Source organism: Cherax quadricarinatus, chromosome 75 (assembly GCF_038502225.1).
Source record: "Cherax quadricarinatus isolate ZL_2023a chromosome 75, ASM3850222v1, whole genome shotgun sequence".
Taxonomy (NCBI): Eukaryota; Metazoa; Arthropoda; class Malacostraca; order Decapoda; family Parastacidae; genus Cherax; species Cherax quadricarinatus.
The window spans coordinates 2230041-2248827 of record NC_091366.1 but is presented as its reverse complement, the minus strand read 5'-3'; the positions used below and the strand labels follow the sequence as shown (position 1 = coordinate 2248827).

Genomic DNA, 18787 nt, shown 5'->3' with positions numbered 1-18787 from the left:
ACTACTAACAACCATAAACACACCCTCACTACCGCCACTACTAACAACCCACTCCACTAACCACGACAAATGCACGACATAAACACAGATTTCGACAGGAACAATGACAGCAGCTATGCTGTCATTGTTCCTCCAGTCAGCCAGTAACAACAGTCTGGTTGATCACGAATTAAGAGCAAGAATATCATCTGAGAACAGAGAGAGAGAGAGAGAGAGAGAGAGAGAGAGAGGGAGAATAGAGGGGGTAATAAGAGACATGTGAGTGAGAGGTAATGTGAGACATGAGTGAGGGGAATGGGTCATGTCAGTGAGGTTAGAGGATGTAGGTAACGTCAGAAGTGTGAGAAATACAGTATTTCTCAGTGGAACATTAAGGTGTTGGAGATTGTGTTCTTTAAGACAGTTCTTACTGCAATATGTCTCCATAGTCAGGAATATTCTGAGTATATATGATGAGACACATCTCTCAGTGTATATACTGTGAGAGACATCTCTCAGTGTATATACTGTGAGACACATCTCTCAGTGTATATACTGTGAGAGACACATCTCTCAGTGTATATACTGTGAGAGACACATCTCTCAGTGTATATACTGTGAGAGACACATCTCTCAGTGTATATACTGTGAGAGACACATCTCTCAGTGTATATACTGTGAGAGACACATCTCTCAGTGTATATACTGTGAGAGACACATCTCTAAGTGTATATACTGTGAGACACACATCTCTCAGTGTATATACTGTGAGACACACATCTCTCAGTGTATATACTGTGATATATGAACTTCAGAGTAGAACAACAACACTGACAACACTAACAACAACACTGACAACACTAACAACAACACTGACAACACTAACAACAACACTGACAACACTAACAACAACACTGACAACACTAACAACAACACTGACAACACTAACAACAACACTGACAACACTAACAACAACACTGACAACACTAACAACAACACTGACAACACTAACAACAACACTGACAACACTAACAACAACACTGACAACACTAACAACAACACTGACAACACTAACAACAACAACATCCGGGTTGCCTCCAGCACTCACTATCAATTAGGTGACATGACATGTAGGTGAAGTTCAGGGGCAGGGTAGGTGGCAGGGTAATAGTGTAGGTGGCAGTGTAATAGTGTAGGTGGAAGGGTAATAGTGTAGGTGGCAGTGTAATAGTGTAGGTGGCAGTGTAATAGTGTAGGTGGCAGGGTAATAGTGTAGGTGGCAGTGTAATAGTGTAGGTGGCAGGGTAATAATGTAGGTGGCAGTGTAGTAATGTAGGTGGCAGGGTAATAGTGTAGGTGGCAGTGTAATAGTGTAGGTGGCAGGGTAATAGTGTAGGTGGCAGGGTAATAGTGTAGGTGGCAGTGTAATAGTGTAGGTGACAGTGAAATAGTGTAGGTGGCAGGGTAATAGTGTAGGTGGCAGTGTAATAGTGTAGGTGGCAGGGTAATAATGTAGGTGGCAGTGTAATAGTGTAGGTGGCAGGGTAATAGTGTAGGTGGCAGTGTAATAGTGTAGGTGGCAGTGTAATAGTGTAGGTGGCAGAGTAATAGTGTAGGTGGCAGAGTAATAGTGTAGGTGGCAGGGGCAGGGGAGGTGGCAGGGTAATAGTGTAGGTGGCAGGGTAATAATGTAGGTGGCAGTGTAATAGTGTAGGTGGCAGGGTAATAGTGTAGGTGGCAGGGTAATAGTGTAGGTGGCAGTGTAAGTGTAGGTGGCAGGGTAATAGTGTAGGTGGCAGGGTAATAGTGTAGGTGGCAGGGTAATAGTGTAGGTGGCAGTGTAATAGTGTAGGTGGCAGGGTAATAGTGTAGGTGGCAGTGTAATAGTGTAGGTGGCAGTGTTTACCTGGAGAGAGTTTCGGGGGTCAACGCCCCCGCGGCCCGGTCTGTGACCAGGCCTCCTGGTGGATCAGCGCCTGATCAACCAGTGTAATAGTGTAGGTGGCAGGGTAATCGTGTAGGTGGCAGGGTAATAGTGTAGGTGGCAGGGTAATAGTGTAGGTGGCAGTGTAATAGTGTAGGTGGCAGTGTAATAGTGCAGGTGGCAGGGTAATAGTGTAGGTGGCAGAGTAATAGTGTAGGTGGCAGTGTAATAGTGTAGGTGGCAGTGTAATAGTGTAGGTGGCAGTGTAATAGTGTAGGTGGCAGGGTAATAGTGTAGGTGGCAGTGTAATAGTGTAGGTGGCAGGGTAATAGTGTAGGTGGCAGTGTAATAATGTAGGTGGCAGGGTAATAGTGTAGGTGGCAGTGTAATAGTGTAGGTGGCAGTGTAATAGTGTAGGTGGCAGGGTAATAGTGTAGGTGGCAGTGTAATAGTGTAGGTGGCAGTGTAATAGTGTAGGTGGCAGGGTAATAGTGTAGGTGGCAGTGTAATAGTGTAGGTGGAAGGGTAATAGTGTAGGTGGTAGGGTAATAGTGTAGGTGGCAGTGTAATAGTGTAGGTGGCAGGGTAATAGTGTAGGTGTCAGGGTAATAGTGTAGGTGGCAGGGTAATAGTGTAGGTGGCAGGGTAATAGTGTAGGTGGCAGGGGCAGGGGAGGTGGCAGGGTAATAGTGTTGGTGGCAGGGTAATAGTGTACGTGGCAGGGGCAGGGGAGGTGGCAGGGTAATAGTGCAGGTGGCAGGGTAATAGTGTAGGTGGCAGGGGCAGGGGAGGTGGCAGGGTAATAATGCAGGTGGCAGGGTAATAGTGTAGGCGGCAGGGTAATAGTGTAGGTGGCAGGGTAATAGTGTAGGTGGCAGGGTAATAGTGTAGGTGGCAGGGGCAGGGGAGGTGGCAGGGTAATAGTGTAGGTGGCAGGGGCAGGGGAGATGGCAGGATAATAGTGTAGGTGGCAGGGGCAGGGGAGGTGGCAGTGTAATAGTGTAGGTGGCAGGGGCAGGGGAGGTGGCAGGGTAGAAGTGTAGGTGGCAGGGTAATAGTGAAGGTGGCAGGGGCAGGGGAGGTGGCAGGGTAATAGTGTAGGTGGCAGGGGCAGGGGAGATGGCAGGATAATAGTGCAGGTGGCAGGATAATAATGCAGGTGGCAGGATAATAGTGCAGGTGGCAGGATAATAGTGTAGGTGGCAGGGTAATAGTGTAGATGGCAGGCTACGTGTAAGGGGCAGGGGCAGGGGACAAGGTTATAACGATGAATGGGGGGTGGGGGTAGGGGGTAAAAACAACACAGACGAGGAGTAAGTAGGAGTCGATACTTGTTGTGGGAGGGAGTGAACTAGAAGGAACTGAGAGAGCAAGAGAGAGAGATGGGGTCAATGAAAGTTAGGGAAAGAGAGAGGCAGAAACATATACAAAATAACGCCATAATTCACTCTTGGAAAATCCTGGAAGGAATGGTCCCGAATCTGCACACGGAAATCACTGCCTACGAAAGTAAAAGACTGGGCAGGAGGTGCAACACACCCCCAGTGGAAAGTAGGGTCGCCATTGGTACACTAAGAGAAAACACCATAAGTGTCCGGGGCCCAAGACTGTTCAACAGCCTCCCATCACGCATAATGGGAATTACCAATAGACCCCTGGTTGTCTTCAAGACCCCTGGCTGTCTTTAAGATCCCTGGCTGCCTTCAAGATCCCTGGCTGTCTTCAAGACCCCTGGCTGTCTTCAAGACCCCTGGTTGTCTTCAAGACCCCTGGCTGTCTTCAAGACCCCTGGCTGCCTTCAAGATCCCTGGCTGCCTTCAACACCCTTGGCTGTCTTCAAGGCCCATGGCTGTCTTCAAGACCCCTGGCTGTCTTCAAGACCCCTGGCTGCCTTCAAGACCCTGGCTGCCTTCTAGATCCCTGGCTGTCTTCAAGGCCCATGGCTGTCTTCAAGACCCCTGGCTGTCTTCAAGACCCCTGGCTGCCTTCAAGACCCCTGGCTGCCTTCTAGATCCCTGGCTGTCTTCAAGACCTCTGGCTGCCTTCTAGACCCCTGGCTGCCTTCAAGACCCCTGGCTGCCTTCTAGATCCCTGGCTGCCGTCAAGACCCCTGGCTGTCTTCAAGGCCCCTGGCTGTCTTCAAGATCCCTGGATGTCTTCAAGACCTCTGGCTGTCTTCAAGATCCCTGGCTGCCTTCAAAACCCCTGGCTGTCTTCAAGATCCCTGGATGTCTTCAAGACCTCCGGCTGTCTTCAAGATCCCTGGCTGCCTTCTAGATCCCTGGCTGCCTTCAAGACCTCTGGCTTTCTTCAAGATCCCTGGCTGCCTTCAAGACCCCTGGCTGTCTTCAAGGCCCCTGGCTGTCTTCAAGATCCCTGGATGTCTTCAAGACCTCTGGCTGTCTTCAAGATCCCTGGCTGCCTTCAAGATCCTTGGCTGCCTCCAAGAGGGAGCTGGACAGATACTTAAAGTCGGTGCCGGATCAGCCGGGCTGTGGTTCGTACGCTGGACTAAGTGCAGCCAGCAGTAACAGCCTGGTTGATCAGGCCCTGATTCACCAGGAGGCCTGGTCGTGGACTGGACCGTGGGGGCGTTGATCCCTGGAATACCCTCCAGGTAGACTCCAGGTAGCAGGTAATAATACCACTGAACAGTATATATTGTTGCATGGTATGTGGTACTACCACACCATGATATGTGGTATTACCACACCATGGTATGTGGTACTACCACACCATGATATGTGGTACTACCACACCATGGTATGTGGTACTACCACACCATGGTATGTGGTACTACCACACCATGGTATGTGGTACTACCACACCATGGTATGTGGTACTACCACACCATGGTATGTGGTACTACCACACCATATGTGGTACTACCACACCATGGTATGTGGTACTACCACACCATGATATGTGGTACTACCACACCATGGTATGTGGTACTACCACACCATGATATGTGGTACTACCACACCATGGTATGTGGTACTATCACACCATGGTATGTGGTACTACCACACCATATGTGGTACTACCACACCATGGTATGTGGTACTACCACACTATATATGGTACTGCCGCACCATGGTATGTGGTATTACCACACCATGGTATGTGGTACTACCACACCATGATATGTGGTACTACCACACCATGATATGTGGTACTACCACACCATGATATGTGGTACTACCACACCATGGCATGTGGTACTACCACACCATGGTGTGGTACTACCACACCATGACATGTGGTACTACCACACCATGGTATGTGGTACTACCACACCATGGTATGAGGTACTACCACACCATGGTATGCGGTACTACCACACCATGGTATGTGGTACTATCACACCATGATATGTGGTACTACCACACCATATGTGGTACTACCACACCATGATATGTGGTACTACCACACTATGGTATGTGGTACTACCACACCATGGTATGTGGTACTACCACACCACGGTATGTGGTACTACCACACCATGATATGTGGTACTACCACACCATGATATGTGGTACTACCACACCATGATATGTGGTACTACCACACCATGATATGTGGTACTACCACACCATGATATGTGGTACTACCACACCATGATATTTGGTAGTACCACAAGAGGATATATCCTTGTGATACTCGCAGTAGTGGGCAATGCCCACATGTGACTCCGTCTACAACTACTGCACCTCACCACTGGCCCCACTATATAATCCTCTCTATCTACTATGAGACAGATAGATACAAATATGATACATATACATTTAGCTCATCAACCTGTGAGTGTTACAATCTATGTTTGATCTGAGGATACAGTCTGTTGTTTACAAGACTGAGGAACCCGTGGGACTGACTCCCAGTTACTTGAATTGATAATGTCAGTTTTTGACTGAAGTGTTGGTTAACTACAAAGGTGACTTATTATATTACAAAGATATGACCCACAACGAGAGGCAGTCACTACACCTGCTGAACTACCAGTCACTACACCTGCTGAACTACCAGTCACTACACCTGCTGAACTACCAGTCACTACACCTGCTGAACTACCAGTCACTACACCTGCTGAACTACCAGTCACTACACCTGCTGAACTACCAGTCACTACACCTGCTGAACTACCAGTCACTACACCTGCTGAACTACCAGTCACTACACCTGCTGAACTACCAGTCACTACAACTGCTGAACTACCATTCACTACACCTGCTGAACTACCAGTCACTACACCTGCTGAACTACCAGTCACTACACCTGCTGAACTACCAGCACTACACCTGCTGAACTACCAGTCACTACACCTGCTGAATTACCAGTCACTACACCTGCTGAACTACCAGTACTACACGTGCTGAACTACCAGTCACTACACCTGCTGAACTACCAGTACTACACCTGCTGAACTACCAGTCACTACACCTGCTGAACTACCAGTCACTACACCTGCTGAACTACCAGCACTACACCTGCTGAACTACCAGTCACTACACCTGCTGAACTACCAGTCACTACACCTGCTGAACTACCAGTCACTACACCTGCTGAACTACCAGCACTACACCTGCTGAACTACCAGTCACTACACCTGCTGAATTACCAGTCACTACACCTGCTGAACTACCAGTACTACACCTGCTGAACTACCAGTCACTACACCTGCTGAACTACCAGTCACTACACCTGCTGAACTACCAGTCACTACACCTGCTGAACTACCAGTCACTACACCTGCTGAACTACCAGTCACTACACCTGCTGAACTACCAGTCACTACACCTGCTGAACTACCAGTCACTACACCTGCTGAACTACCAGCACTACACCTGCTGAACTACCAGCACTACACCTGCTGAACTACCAGTCACTACACCTGCTGAACTACCAGTCACTACACCTGCTGAGCTACCAGTACTACACCTGCTGAACTACCAGTACTACACCTGCTGAACTACCAGTCACTACACCTGCTGAACTACCAGTCACTACACCTGCTGAGCTACCAGTACTACACCTGCTGAACTACCAGTACTACACCTGCTAAACTACCAGTACTACACCTGCTGAACTACCAGTCACTACACCTGCTGAACTACCAGTACTACACCTGCTGAACTACCAGTCACTACACCTGCTGAACTACCAGTCACTACACCTGCTGAGCTACCAGTACTACACCTGCTGAACTACCAGTCACTACACCTGCTGAACTACCAGTCACTACACCTGCTGAACTACCAGTCACTACACCTGCTGAACTACCAGTCACTACACCTGCTGAACTACCAGTCACTACACCTGCTGAACTACCAGTCACTAGACCTGCTGAACTACCAGCACTACACCTGCTGAACTACCAGCACTACACCTGCTGAACTACCAGTCACTACACCTGCTGAACTACCAGTCACTACACCTGCTGAACTACCAGCACTACACCTGCTGAACTACCAGCACTACACCTGCTGAACTACCAGTCACTACACCTGCTGAACTACCAGTCACTACACCTGCTGAGCTACCAGTACTACACCTGCTGAACTACCAGTCACTACACCTGCTGAACTACCAGTCACTACGCCTGCTGAACTACCAGTCACTACACCTGCTGAACTACCAGTACTACACTTGCTGAACTACCAGTCACTACACCTGCTGAACTACCAGTCACTACACCTGCTGAACTACCAGTCACTACACCTGCTGAACTACCAGTACTACACCTGCTGAACTACCAGTCACTACACCTGCTGAACTACCAGTCACTACACCTGCTGAACTACCAGCACTACACCTGCTGAACTACCAGTCACTACACCTGCTGAACTACCAGTACTACGCCTGCTGAACTACCAGTCACTACGCCTGCTGAACTACCAGTACTACGCCTGCTGAACTACCAGTCACTACGCCTGCTGAACTACCAGTACTACGCCTGCTGAACTACCAGCACTACACCTGCTGAACTACCAGTAGACTGATGCACTATCCCACAGGCTTATTAAAGCCTGTCCCAGCTGAGACTGACGTATCTCATCACCTGGAGTGTAACACTCATCCTGGATCATACAGTATGGCAGAGTAGCAGTACAGAGTAGCAGTACAGAGTAGCAGTACAGAGTAGCAGTACAGAGTAGCAGTACAGAGTAGCAGTACAGAGTAGCAGTACAGAGTAGCAGTACAGAGTAGCAGTACAGAGTAGCAGTACAGAGTAGCAATACAGAGTAGCAGTACAGAAAGTAGCAGTATACAGAGAAACAATACACTGCTCTAGCACAGTTTAAGGTTACTGTAATAAGCATAAAGGAGTGAAGGAGTCTTGAGAGAAAGTCTTGAGAGAAAGTCTTGAGAGAAAGTCTTGAGAGATAGTCTTGAGAGATAGTCTTGAGAGAGTCTTGAGTCTTGAGAGATAGTCTTGAGAGATAGTCTTGAGAGAGTCTTGAGTCTTGAGAGATAGTCTTGAGAGATAGTCTTGAGAGAGAGCCTTGAGAGACAGTCTTGAGAGACAGTCTTGAGAGACAGTCTTGAGAGACAGTCTTGAGAGAAAGTCTTGAGAGATAGTCTTGAGAGAGTCTTGAGAGAGTCTTGAGAGATAGTCTTGAGAGATAGTCTTGAGAGATAGTCTTGAGAGAGTCTTGAGAGATAGTCTTGAGAGATAGTCTTGAGAGATAGTCTTGAGAGAGAGCCTTGAGAGACAGTCTTGAGAGACAGTCTTGAGAGACAGTCTTGAGAGAAAGTCTTGAGAGATAGTCTTGAGAGAGTCTTGAGAGAGTCTTGAGAGATAGTCTTGAGAGATAGTCTTGAGAGAGTCTTGAGTCTTGAGAGATAGTCTTGAGAGATAGTCTTGAGAGAGAGCCTTGAGAGACAGTCTTGAGAGACAGTCTTGAGAGACAGTCTTGAGAGACAGTCTTGAGAGACAGTCTTGAGAGACAGTCTTGAGAGATAGTCTTGAGAGAGTCTTGAGAGAGTCTTGAGAGATAGTCTTGAGAGATAGTCTTGAGAGATAGTCTTGAGAGAGAGCCTTGAGAGACAGTCTTGAGAGATAGTCTTGAGAGATAGTCTTGAGAGAGAGCCTTGAGAGACAGTCTTGAGAGATAGTCTTGAGAGATAGTCTTGAGAGATAGTCTTGAGAGACAGTCTTGAGAGACAGTCTTGAGAGACAGTCTTGAGAGAAAGTCTTGAGAGAGTCTTGAGAGAGTCTTGAGAGATAGTCTTGAGAGATAGTCTTGAGAGATAGTCTTGAGAGAGAGCCTTGAGAGACAGTCTTGAGAGAGAGTCTTGAGAGAGAGTCTTGAGAGATAGTCTTGAGAGATAGTCTTGAGAGATAGTCTTGAGAGCCTTGAGAGAGAGTCTTGAGAGAGAGTCTTGAGAGAGTGTCTTGAGAGAGAGTCTTGAGAGATAGTCTTGAGAGAGAGTCTTGAGAGAGTGTCTTGAGAGAGAGTCTTGAGAGATAGTCTTGAGAGACAGTCTTGAGAGATAGTCTTGAGAGATAGTCTTGAGAGCCTTGAGAGACAGTCTTGAGAGAGAGCCTTGAGAGACAGTCTTGAGAGAGAGTCTTGAGAGACAGTCTTGAGAGATAGTCTTGAGAGATAGTCTTGAGAGATAGTCTTGAGAGACAGTCTTGAGAGAGAGTCTTGAGAGACAGTCTTGAGAGACAGTCTTGAGAGAGTCTTGAGAGATAGTCTTGAGAGACAGTCTTGAGAGAGAGTCTTGAGAGACAGTCTTGAGAGACAGTCTTGAGAGAGTCTTGAGAGATAGTCTTGAGAGACAGTCTTGAGAGAGAGTCTTGAGAGATAGTCTTGAGAGACAGTCTTGAGAGATAGTCTTGAGAGATAGTCTTGAGAGATAGTCTTGAGAGATAGTCTTGAGAGATAGTCTTGAGAGATAGTCTTGAGAGACAGTCTTGAGAGACAGTCTTGAGAGAGTCTTGAGAGACAGTCTTGAGAGACAGTCTTGAGAGAGAGTCTTGAGAGACAGTCTTGAGAGACAGTCTTGAGAGAGTCTTGAGAGAGAGTCTTGAGAGACAGTCTTGAGAGAGAGTCTTGAGAGAGAGTCTTGAGAGACAGTCTTGAGAGATAGTCTTGAGAGATAGTCTTGAGAGATAGTCTTGAGAGATAGTCTTGAGAGATAGTCTTGAGAGAGAGTCTTGAGAGACAGTCTTGAGAGAGAGTCTTGAGAGACAGTCTTGAGAGACAGTCTTGAGAGAGAGTCTTGAGAGACAGTCTTGAGAGACAGTCTTGAGAGACAGTCTTGAGAGAGAGTCTTGAGAGACAGTCTTGAGAGACAGTCTTGAGAGAGAGTCTTGAGAGACAGTCTTGAGAGAGAGTCTTGAGAGACAGTCTTGAGAGATAGTCTTGAGAGACAGTCTTGAGAGACAGTCTTGAGTCTTACCTCCACTGCAGAAGGAAGTTATGCTCCTCCCAAGACCCATGTTGTTCTGGCTGGCAGACAGCCTCAAGCCTCCTTACACAGCTTCAACAATGAGGCTGTCGGCAGGCAGGCCTGGTCTGGCAGCGAGCCGCGGGGGCGCTGACCCCTCTCGTAACCCCCACACAGGTGAGTGTCACTCTGGTGTTACCCCCGGCATCATTCACTCCCCACCGCGGATGCACTCAGACTACATTGGTCAATGCACTCTCACTGCACTTGAGAATACGTAAGGCTGTCCAATCACGACTAGTCAGTGTATATACACTGACGTTGTATTCTCCAGTCAATATTCAAGGTATATATATACACTGAAATGTGTTAGTTTTTCTGTATGAGAAATAACTATTGTAAACAATAATAATAATAATAATAATAATAATAATAATATTATATATACCTGGAGGTATATGTCTGCTTATATACGCTGCGAGGCGTATATCTTTCATGGTATATACACTGAAGAGTGTATCACTCAGTGGATATACACCGAGAGATGTATACCTGAGTATATGGAGAGTTCTTAATGATCCTCGTTACGTAGGTAAGTGTTAAACCTAATATACTAACCAATCATTCCCGAGCACTATAAGCACAAAATATTCACATATCTACCACCCTAGAATATATATATATATATATATATATATATATATATATATATATATATATATATATATATATATATATATATATATATATATATATATATATATATCGCTTTATCTCCCACGACAAATAACGTGAGTGAGGGGGACGGGGCCCGGGCTAGATGTAGATTAGAGCACTGGTGGTCGTACTAGGTAAAGATTAAGCACTAGTCTTCATGGTGTAGGCCTGCTGGATAGTTAGATACGTCTAGTAGGTCTACAGCAGTGTTGGCACACCATGGTGGCCTGGTGGCACTGTAGGAAAGCACCAGGGGGTAGGATGTTCCTCCTGCCGGAGGCTGTGTTTGGGGTGTCTTCATCCATGGCTGTCACAATCAGGAGGAAGCCAGGACAGACACGGATGTTTAGCGAGGCAGGAACGTATCAGACAGCACCTATAATGCAGTGCAGACAGCAGAGTTAACGTGTGAGAGAGGGGAGATGGGAACTACACGGCAGGGAAGGTGAGAAAGCGACGGTGAACACAAGCCTGGAGCGGTAGTGTACCAGCAGTGGCAGGCAGCGAGGCACTGCTCAAACTATCCAGCGGTCCCCCACACACACACACCTCTCCCTCCCTCACTCCCCATCAGCAGACACGGCTGCGCCCCCTCACCCACACAACATCCTTGTATTAGGGGAAAGAGGATGAGGGAGAGGGAGGTGAAACATCCAGCATCACTATCACAACACTGCACATCACATAACTTGTTGTGACTGCAGTGATTCATCACTGACAGACACTGGAGTCCAAGTGACGCTCTGAAACCTTCCTGAAAATGGTCAATATACGACATTAAATGGTCACGCACCCTGCTACTACACTGTCAGTGTAGGACACAAACTGTCACGCACTTCTTCAATGATTTACACGCACGAACGCACAGGCACTCAAGCACGCAAGCATGCGCGCACACACACACACACACACACACACACACACACACACACACACACACACACACACACACACACACACACACACTACGGGCCACCGAACACCAGGAATTACCTTCACAATATTAGTCGTGTCATGATGCCCTCCGTAAATGCTCTCATCTCCCACAGGTAACTCCACCCACATCTCCCACAGGCAGTTGTGAGGTCGCTCCTACCTGTCACAACTACTGGACCACTATGACATGGTCTTGGATGGTCGCTCCTGCCTCTCACAACTACTGGACCACTATGATATGGTCTTGGATGGTCGCTCCTGCCTCTCACAACTACTGGACCACTATGATATGGTCTTGGATGGTCGCTCCTGCCTCTCACAACTACTGGACCACTATGATATGGTCTTGGATGGTCGCTCCTGCCTCTCACAACTACTGGACCACTATGATATGGTCTTGGATGGTCGCTCCTGCCTCTCACAACTACTGGACCACTATGATATGGTCTTGGATGGTCGCTCCTGCCTCTCACAACTACTGGACCACTATGATATGGTAGAGTACACTGACTCTGCAAAAGCCTTCGACAAATGCGAGTATGGTGTAACAGCACACAAAATGTGTGATAAAGGAATAACTGGAAAAGTAAGCAGATAGATCTTCAACTTTCTAACCAACACAACACAAAGAAACAGTAAACAGAGTTAAGTCAGAGGCTGCTACAGTGAAAAGCTCTCTTCCACAAGGTACAGTACTCGCCCCATCCCCCCACTGTTTTCCCCATGATGCAGTGCTATGATTTACATCTCATATCTAAGATATAAATCATAGCACTGCATCATTATTTGCTGGTGATACCACAATTAACATGAGTGACATCCACTAAGGACACTGTAAATCTCCAAGCGGATATAAATCAAACCTTTCAATAGGCCCCAGAAAACAAAAAACATTTTCAATATACCTGTCAAACACAGCAACACAAGGGACATCTTCCACCACCTCATCACTTAACTACCATTTATGAGTGAGAAGGACTGGATTCCAGAGGGACCTGCCAAGCATAGGCTTGCTGCAGTGCTCCACAATTCTCACCTTCTTCTTTCTTCTAGTGAATCCTGTCCCCTGCAACTTCTTGCAGATGATACCACCTCCCCTTCGACAGTATTTAAGACTCCATTCTCATGCTTCAATTTCATATTGTTCCAGACCATGGAGCTGAACTCTTCTCCAGGCTGAGGGACTGACCACCTTGTTCCAGACCATGGAGCTGAACTCTTCTCCAGACTGAGGGACTGACCACCTTGTTCCAGACCATGGAGCTGAACTCTTCTCCAGACTGAGGGACTGACCACCTTGTTCCAGACCATGGAGCTGAACTCTTCTCCAGACTGAGGGACTGACCACCTTGTTCCAGACCATGGAGCTGAACTCTTCTCCAGACTGAGGGACTGACCACCTTGTTCCAGACCATGGAGCTGAACTCTTCTCCAGGCTGAGGGACTGACCACCTTGTTCCAGACCATGGAGCTGAACTCTTCTCCAGACTGAGGGACTGACCACCTTGTTCCAGACCATGGAGCTGAACTCTTCTCCAGACTGAGGGACTGACCACCTTGTTCCAGACCATGGAGCTGAACTCTTCTCCAGGCTGAGGGACTGACCACCTTGTTCCAGACCATGGAGCTGAACTCTTCTCCAGACTGAGGGACTGACCACCTTGTTCCAGACCATGGAGCTGAACTCTTCTCCAGGCTGAGGGACTGACAACCTTGTTCCAGACCATGGAGCTGAACTCTTCTCCAGGCTGAGGGACTGACAACCTTGTTCCAGACCATGGAGCTGAACTCTTCTCCAGACTGAGGGACTGACCACCTTGTTCCAGACCATGGAGCTGAACTCTTCTCCAGACTGAGGGACTGACCACCTTGTTCCAGACCATGGAGCTGAACTCTTCTCCAGGCTGAGGGACTGACCACCTTGTTCCAGACCATGGAGCTGAACTCTTCTCCAGGCTGAGGGACTGACCACCTCAAATTATTTCTCCAAGGTTGATGGAGTGATCACATCAACTTTACCTCGTCACTACCCCTGCTGCCTACAATACATTCTCCTCTGTATGTGACAGAAGAACGGCAATAAAAATAACCGTTGCACATGTGTCTTATGCATGTACTGGAAACCATCTTGGGTTTCAATCCTACCAGTTCCGTGAGTTAGCTACAGTTGTGTTATTACGATGTGATGCGGCATTCCTGCATGAGAGAGAGTGAGAGAGAGAGAGAGAGAGAGAGAGAGAGAGAGAGAGAGAGACAGCTGGGTTATGTACTTGTTCCGCCTGATCTTCCCAGCCTCCCGCTGACACATTCACAACACCCCTCTCACTACTAGCCCTCTCCACCCCTCTCACTACTAGCCCTCTCCACCCCTCTCACTACTAGCCCTCTCCACCCCTCTCACTACTAGCCCTCTCCACCCCTCTCACTACTAGCCCTCTCCACCCCTCTCACTACTAGCCCTCTCCACCCCTCTCACTACTAGCCCTCTCCACCCCTCTCACTACTAGCCCTCTCCACCCCTCTCACTACTAGCCCTCTCCACCCCTCTCACTACTAGCCCTCTCCACCCCTCTCACTACTAGCCCTCTCCACCCCTCTCACTACTAGCCCTCTCCACCCCTCTCAATACTACATTAAATATGGCTCTCTCCCAGCTTTCCTTTCTCCTTCTTACGCTAACCATTGCAATGCCCAGTTAGTGACACATATCACAGTTAACAGAGTGTAGAAAGATTAGGACAGCTGGGTCCTTACCTCCAGCCTCTCAGTCAACAAGGCAACATATATGATGTTGCCACTTATGCGTCGACCTCTAGCTCCAGGGTCCCCTCTCCTATTTATCAAGGTGTGTGAGGTCTCTCTTAATATAAATGATTCATGTGTATTTACATTTAAGTCTTTTACTGCTGTTTAAGAGAAGTCAATTCGTCCAAGGTGCTGTTTCCTTATTAGTGGCACTGCTGTTTCCTCTACTCAGTGAGGGAGAGAGTTACTAGCAAAAAGGCATCATCACAGTCAATCCTAATAGTGGCACTGCACACCTTAGTGCCAGTCATGGCACACACACACACACAGTTTACTAAAACATCAACAACAGTGGTCATGGTGTCAACGTTCACAATAAATACATAAAATAAATCACTTGAAAAGTAGATACAAATATCTTTAAGTTCATACAGTTACTCTTAAGTGTAATTATTATTACTGTAGTAGATATATACACAGGACATACACCTTTCAATGTATATATATGTATATATATATATATATATATATATATATATATATATATATATATATATATATATATATATATATATATATATATATATATATGCAATAAGATCACAGTAAACAGGTGATTTCAGAATATGCAAAACAACCACTCTGAAAGAATAGAGAAATTCCAAGCGCTTTCGTGACTACTCACATTATCAAGGAACTATCACGAAAGCGCTTGGAATTTCTCTATTCTTTCAGAGTGGTTGTTTTGCATATATATATATATATATATATATATATATATATATATATATATATATATATATATATATATATATATATATATATATATATATATATATATATTATTGTAACCACGAACGAGTGGTATTGATCAATAACAACACCATGAGGCGGGCCAAGGCAGCATGGGTTCGACTCCTTGGCTAGTGGCAGTGTTGTAATTGATATAAATACGTATATAAGTATGGGCGCTTAGCCGAAGCTAGGCGACTGGGGACCCTCGTCCTCAGAGAAGAGACTAAACTTACTTCAGATAGATAGATAGATAGAGGTGTTGGGAGTGCTCCCAGCCTCTCTCTTTCATCTCTTCATCTCCCCTCCGTACAGAGGCCTCTTTATTATCCTTTATCCACTAGCCCGGAGGAAATAGATAGAATGGAGGGGTACAGAGATGGATAATGAAGAGGGAGGGAGCAACGAGAGGGAAGTAAGGGAGGGTGAAAGAGGGGAAAGACTGTGGGAGAACAAGGAACCAACCATTGTGATGGCACATCCCCTCTTCTAACTTCCCCTCACCCGCTACCTCACACCATTACCGTCACTCACCATCACCACCACACTCACCATCACCACCACACTCACCACCACCACCACACCACCACACTCACTATTAGCGACCCCTGCGGCCGGGTCCTATCCAGTAGGCTGTTGGTGCAGCCCAACACAGTCATCACAGCCCGGCTAATCAGGAACTATCTTGAAAAACTAAACCAGTTCCCTCTTGACAGTCAGTGGTGTGTTGCAATTCCCTTCATGCATGTGTTGAAGAGTCTCGGTGCCCCTACACTACTTCCATTACATTTTAATGTAATAATTACACTTATTGAAGTTATTTTGTGTCATGTGCCAGGCATCCTATTTTCGCAGAGAGTTATTTCAGAGTGCAAATTTGCGATTAGTCCCTCTAGTCTAGACCTTTACTGAAGTAGAGTTTTATCAAGGAAAAGGTTAACAACCGAGACAATAATGTGTGTGTGTGTGTGTGTGAGGGGTGGTGAAGGTACACCAGCATGGTAGAGGGCAGCAGTTATCGTGTAAATTACTAATGTGATGATTCACTCTCACTGTTGACTGAAATTAACTCTGGGGAGAGAGATCAACAACCTTGTAAGAGTTAATGATGTAGAACTTTGTGAGTAACACTGTAGATGACCTAGAACTTTGTGAGTAACACTGTAGATGACGTAGAACTTTGTGAGTAACACTGTAGATGGCGTAGAACTTTGTGAGTAACACTGTAGATGGCGTAGAACTTTGTGAGTAACACTGTAGATGACCTAGAACGTTGTTAGAAACACTGTAGATGACGTAGAACTTTGTGAGTAACACTGTAGATGACGTAGAAGTTTGTGTAACACTGTAGACTAATGCCCGGGCATTAAACATCTTCAACACACCCAGAGAAGACACTGCCGAGAAGAGATACATAGTCCTCCCAACCAACTCCAATCCCAAACATGTTTCCAACATCTTTGCCAAAACATCATTCCAAGTATCTACCTCCACAACCACGGCCATCAAGGACATCACCAGTAGTAGACAGGACAAGCCTCCATCCTCTGCAGGGGTATACATAATCCCTTGTAATGACTGCAACAAATTATGTGGGCGAAACATCAAGAGACCTCCAAACACGTATTTCAGAACACCAATATGCAAGCAGGACTGACGATACAAGGAATGCCTGTGTACAACATCGCAATTCACACAACCATTTAATTAACTACAGAAACTCAAGACTTATCGCCACAGAAGACAACACTCAATACAGAAGAATCCTGGAATCATCGCTTATCTCTATAACCAACAATTTCAACCAGAACTACGGCTTCTATAACATAGCTGAACCACTCGCCAAGAAACTTCTTCATCGCTATCCCACATAAGAACATAGAACACTGCAGAAGGTCTACTCACAACTTGTCCAATACCCCTGCCAAGCTACCCAAGACTCTATAACCCCACCCGGTAGATCATCAGATGCAGCATTCTCCACCTGACCTCAACATTCTCCACCTGACCTCAGCATTCTCCACCTGACCTCAACATTCTCCACCTGACCTCAACATTCTCCACCTGACCTCAACATTCTCCACCTGACCTCAACATTCTCCACCTGACCTCAACATTCTCCACCTGACCTCAACATTCTCCACCTGACCTCAACATTCTCCACCTGACCTCAACATTCTCCACCTGACCTCAACATTCTCCACCTGACCTCAACATTCTCCACCTGACCTCAACATTCTCCACCTGACCTCAACATTGTGAACTTGACTATAAATACTCCCGTACCTTCCAACCCCAGGTAGATCCGTGTGTGACTTGAAAAAGCCCACTGTGTGGGCGAAACGTTGTCAATAAAGGATCACATTATACTGCATTTTTGTTTATATTTCCACGTACAACTTTGTTAGTAACACTGTAGATGACGTACAACTTTGTTAGTAACACTGTAGATGACGTAGAACTTTGTGAGTAACACTGTAGATGACCTAGAACTTTGTGAGTAACACTGTAGATGACGTAGAACTTTGTGAGTAACACTGTAGATGACCTAGAACTTTGTGAGTAACACTGTAGATGACCTAGAACTTTGTGAGTAACACTGTAGATGACGTAGAACTTTGTGAGTAACACTGTAGATGACCTAGAACTTTGTGAGTAACACTGTAGATGACGTAGAACTTTGTGAGTAACACTGTAGATGACCTAGAACTTTGTGAGTAACACTGTAGATGACGTAGAACTTTGTGAGTAACACTGTAGATGACCTAGAACTTTGTGAGTAACACTGTAGATGACGTAGAACCTTGTTAATAACACTGTAGATGACGTAGAACTTTGTGAGTAACACTGTAGATGACCTAGAACTTTGTGAGTAACACTGTAGATGACCTAGAACTTTGTGAGTAACACTGTAGATGACCTAGAACTTTGTGAGTAACACTGTAGATGACGTAGAACCTTGTTAATAACACTGTAGATGACGTAGAACTTTGTGAGTAACACTGTAGATGACCTAGAACTTTGTTAGTAACACTGTAGATGACGTACAACTTTGTGAGTAACACTGTAGATGACGTAGAACTTTGTGAGTAACACTGTAGATGACCTAGAACTTTGTGAGTAACACTGTAGATAACCTAGAACTTTGTGAGTAACACTGTAGATGACCTAGAACTTTGTGAGTAACACTGTAGATGACCTAGAACTTTGTGAGTAACACTGTAGATGACGTAGAACTTTGTGAGTAACACTGTAGATGACGTACAACTTTGTTAGTAACACTGTAGATGACCT

General features: G+C 46.2%; 1 protein-coding gene across 21 annotated transcripts in view; it reads right to left on the bottom strand.

Moving 5' to 3' along the window:
• The window catches only part of Graf (GTPase regulator associated with FAK), a 550104-nt gene that overhangs the window by 151067 nt on the left and 380250 nt on the right, over nucleotides 1-18787 (bottom strand). Inside the window, exon 1 of one of the 21 annotated variants that reach the window (XM_070100912.1) lies at nucleotides 10316-10670. The exons of the other annotated variants lie outside the window; for them this stretch is intronic. The gene's annotated coding sequence lies outside the window, so the exon portion shown is untranslated. Of the gene's footprint in view, nucleotides 1-10315; nucleotides 10671-18787 lie in introns of those variants that run through there. 21 annotated transcript variants of the gene reach the window in all.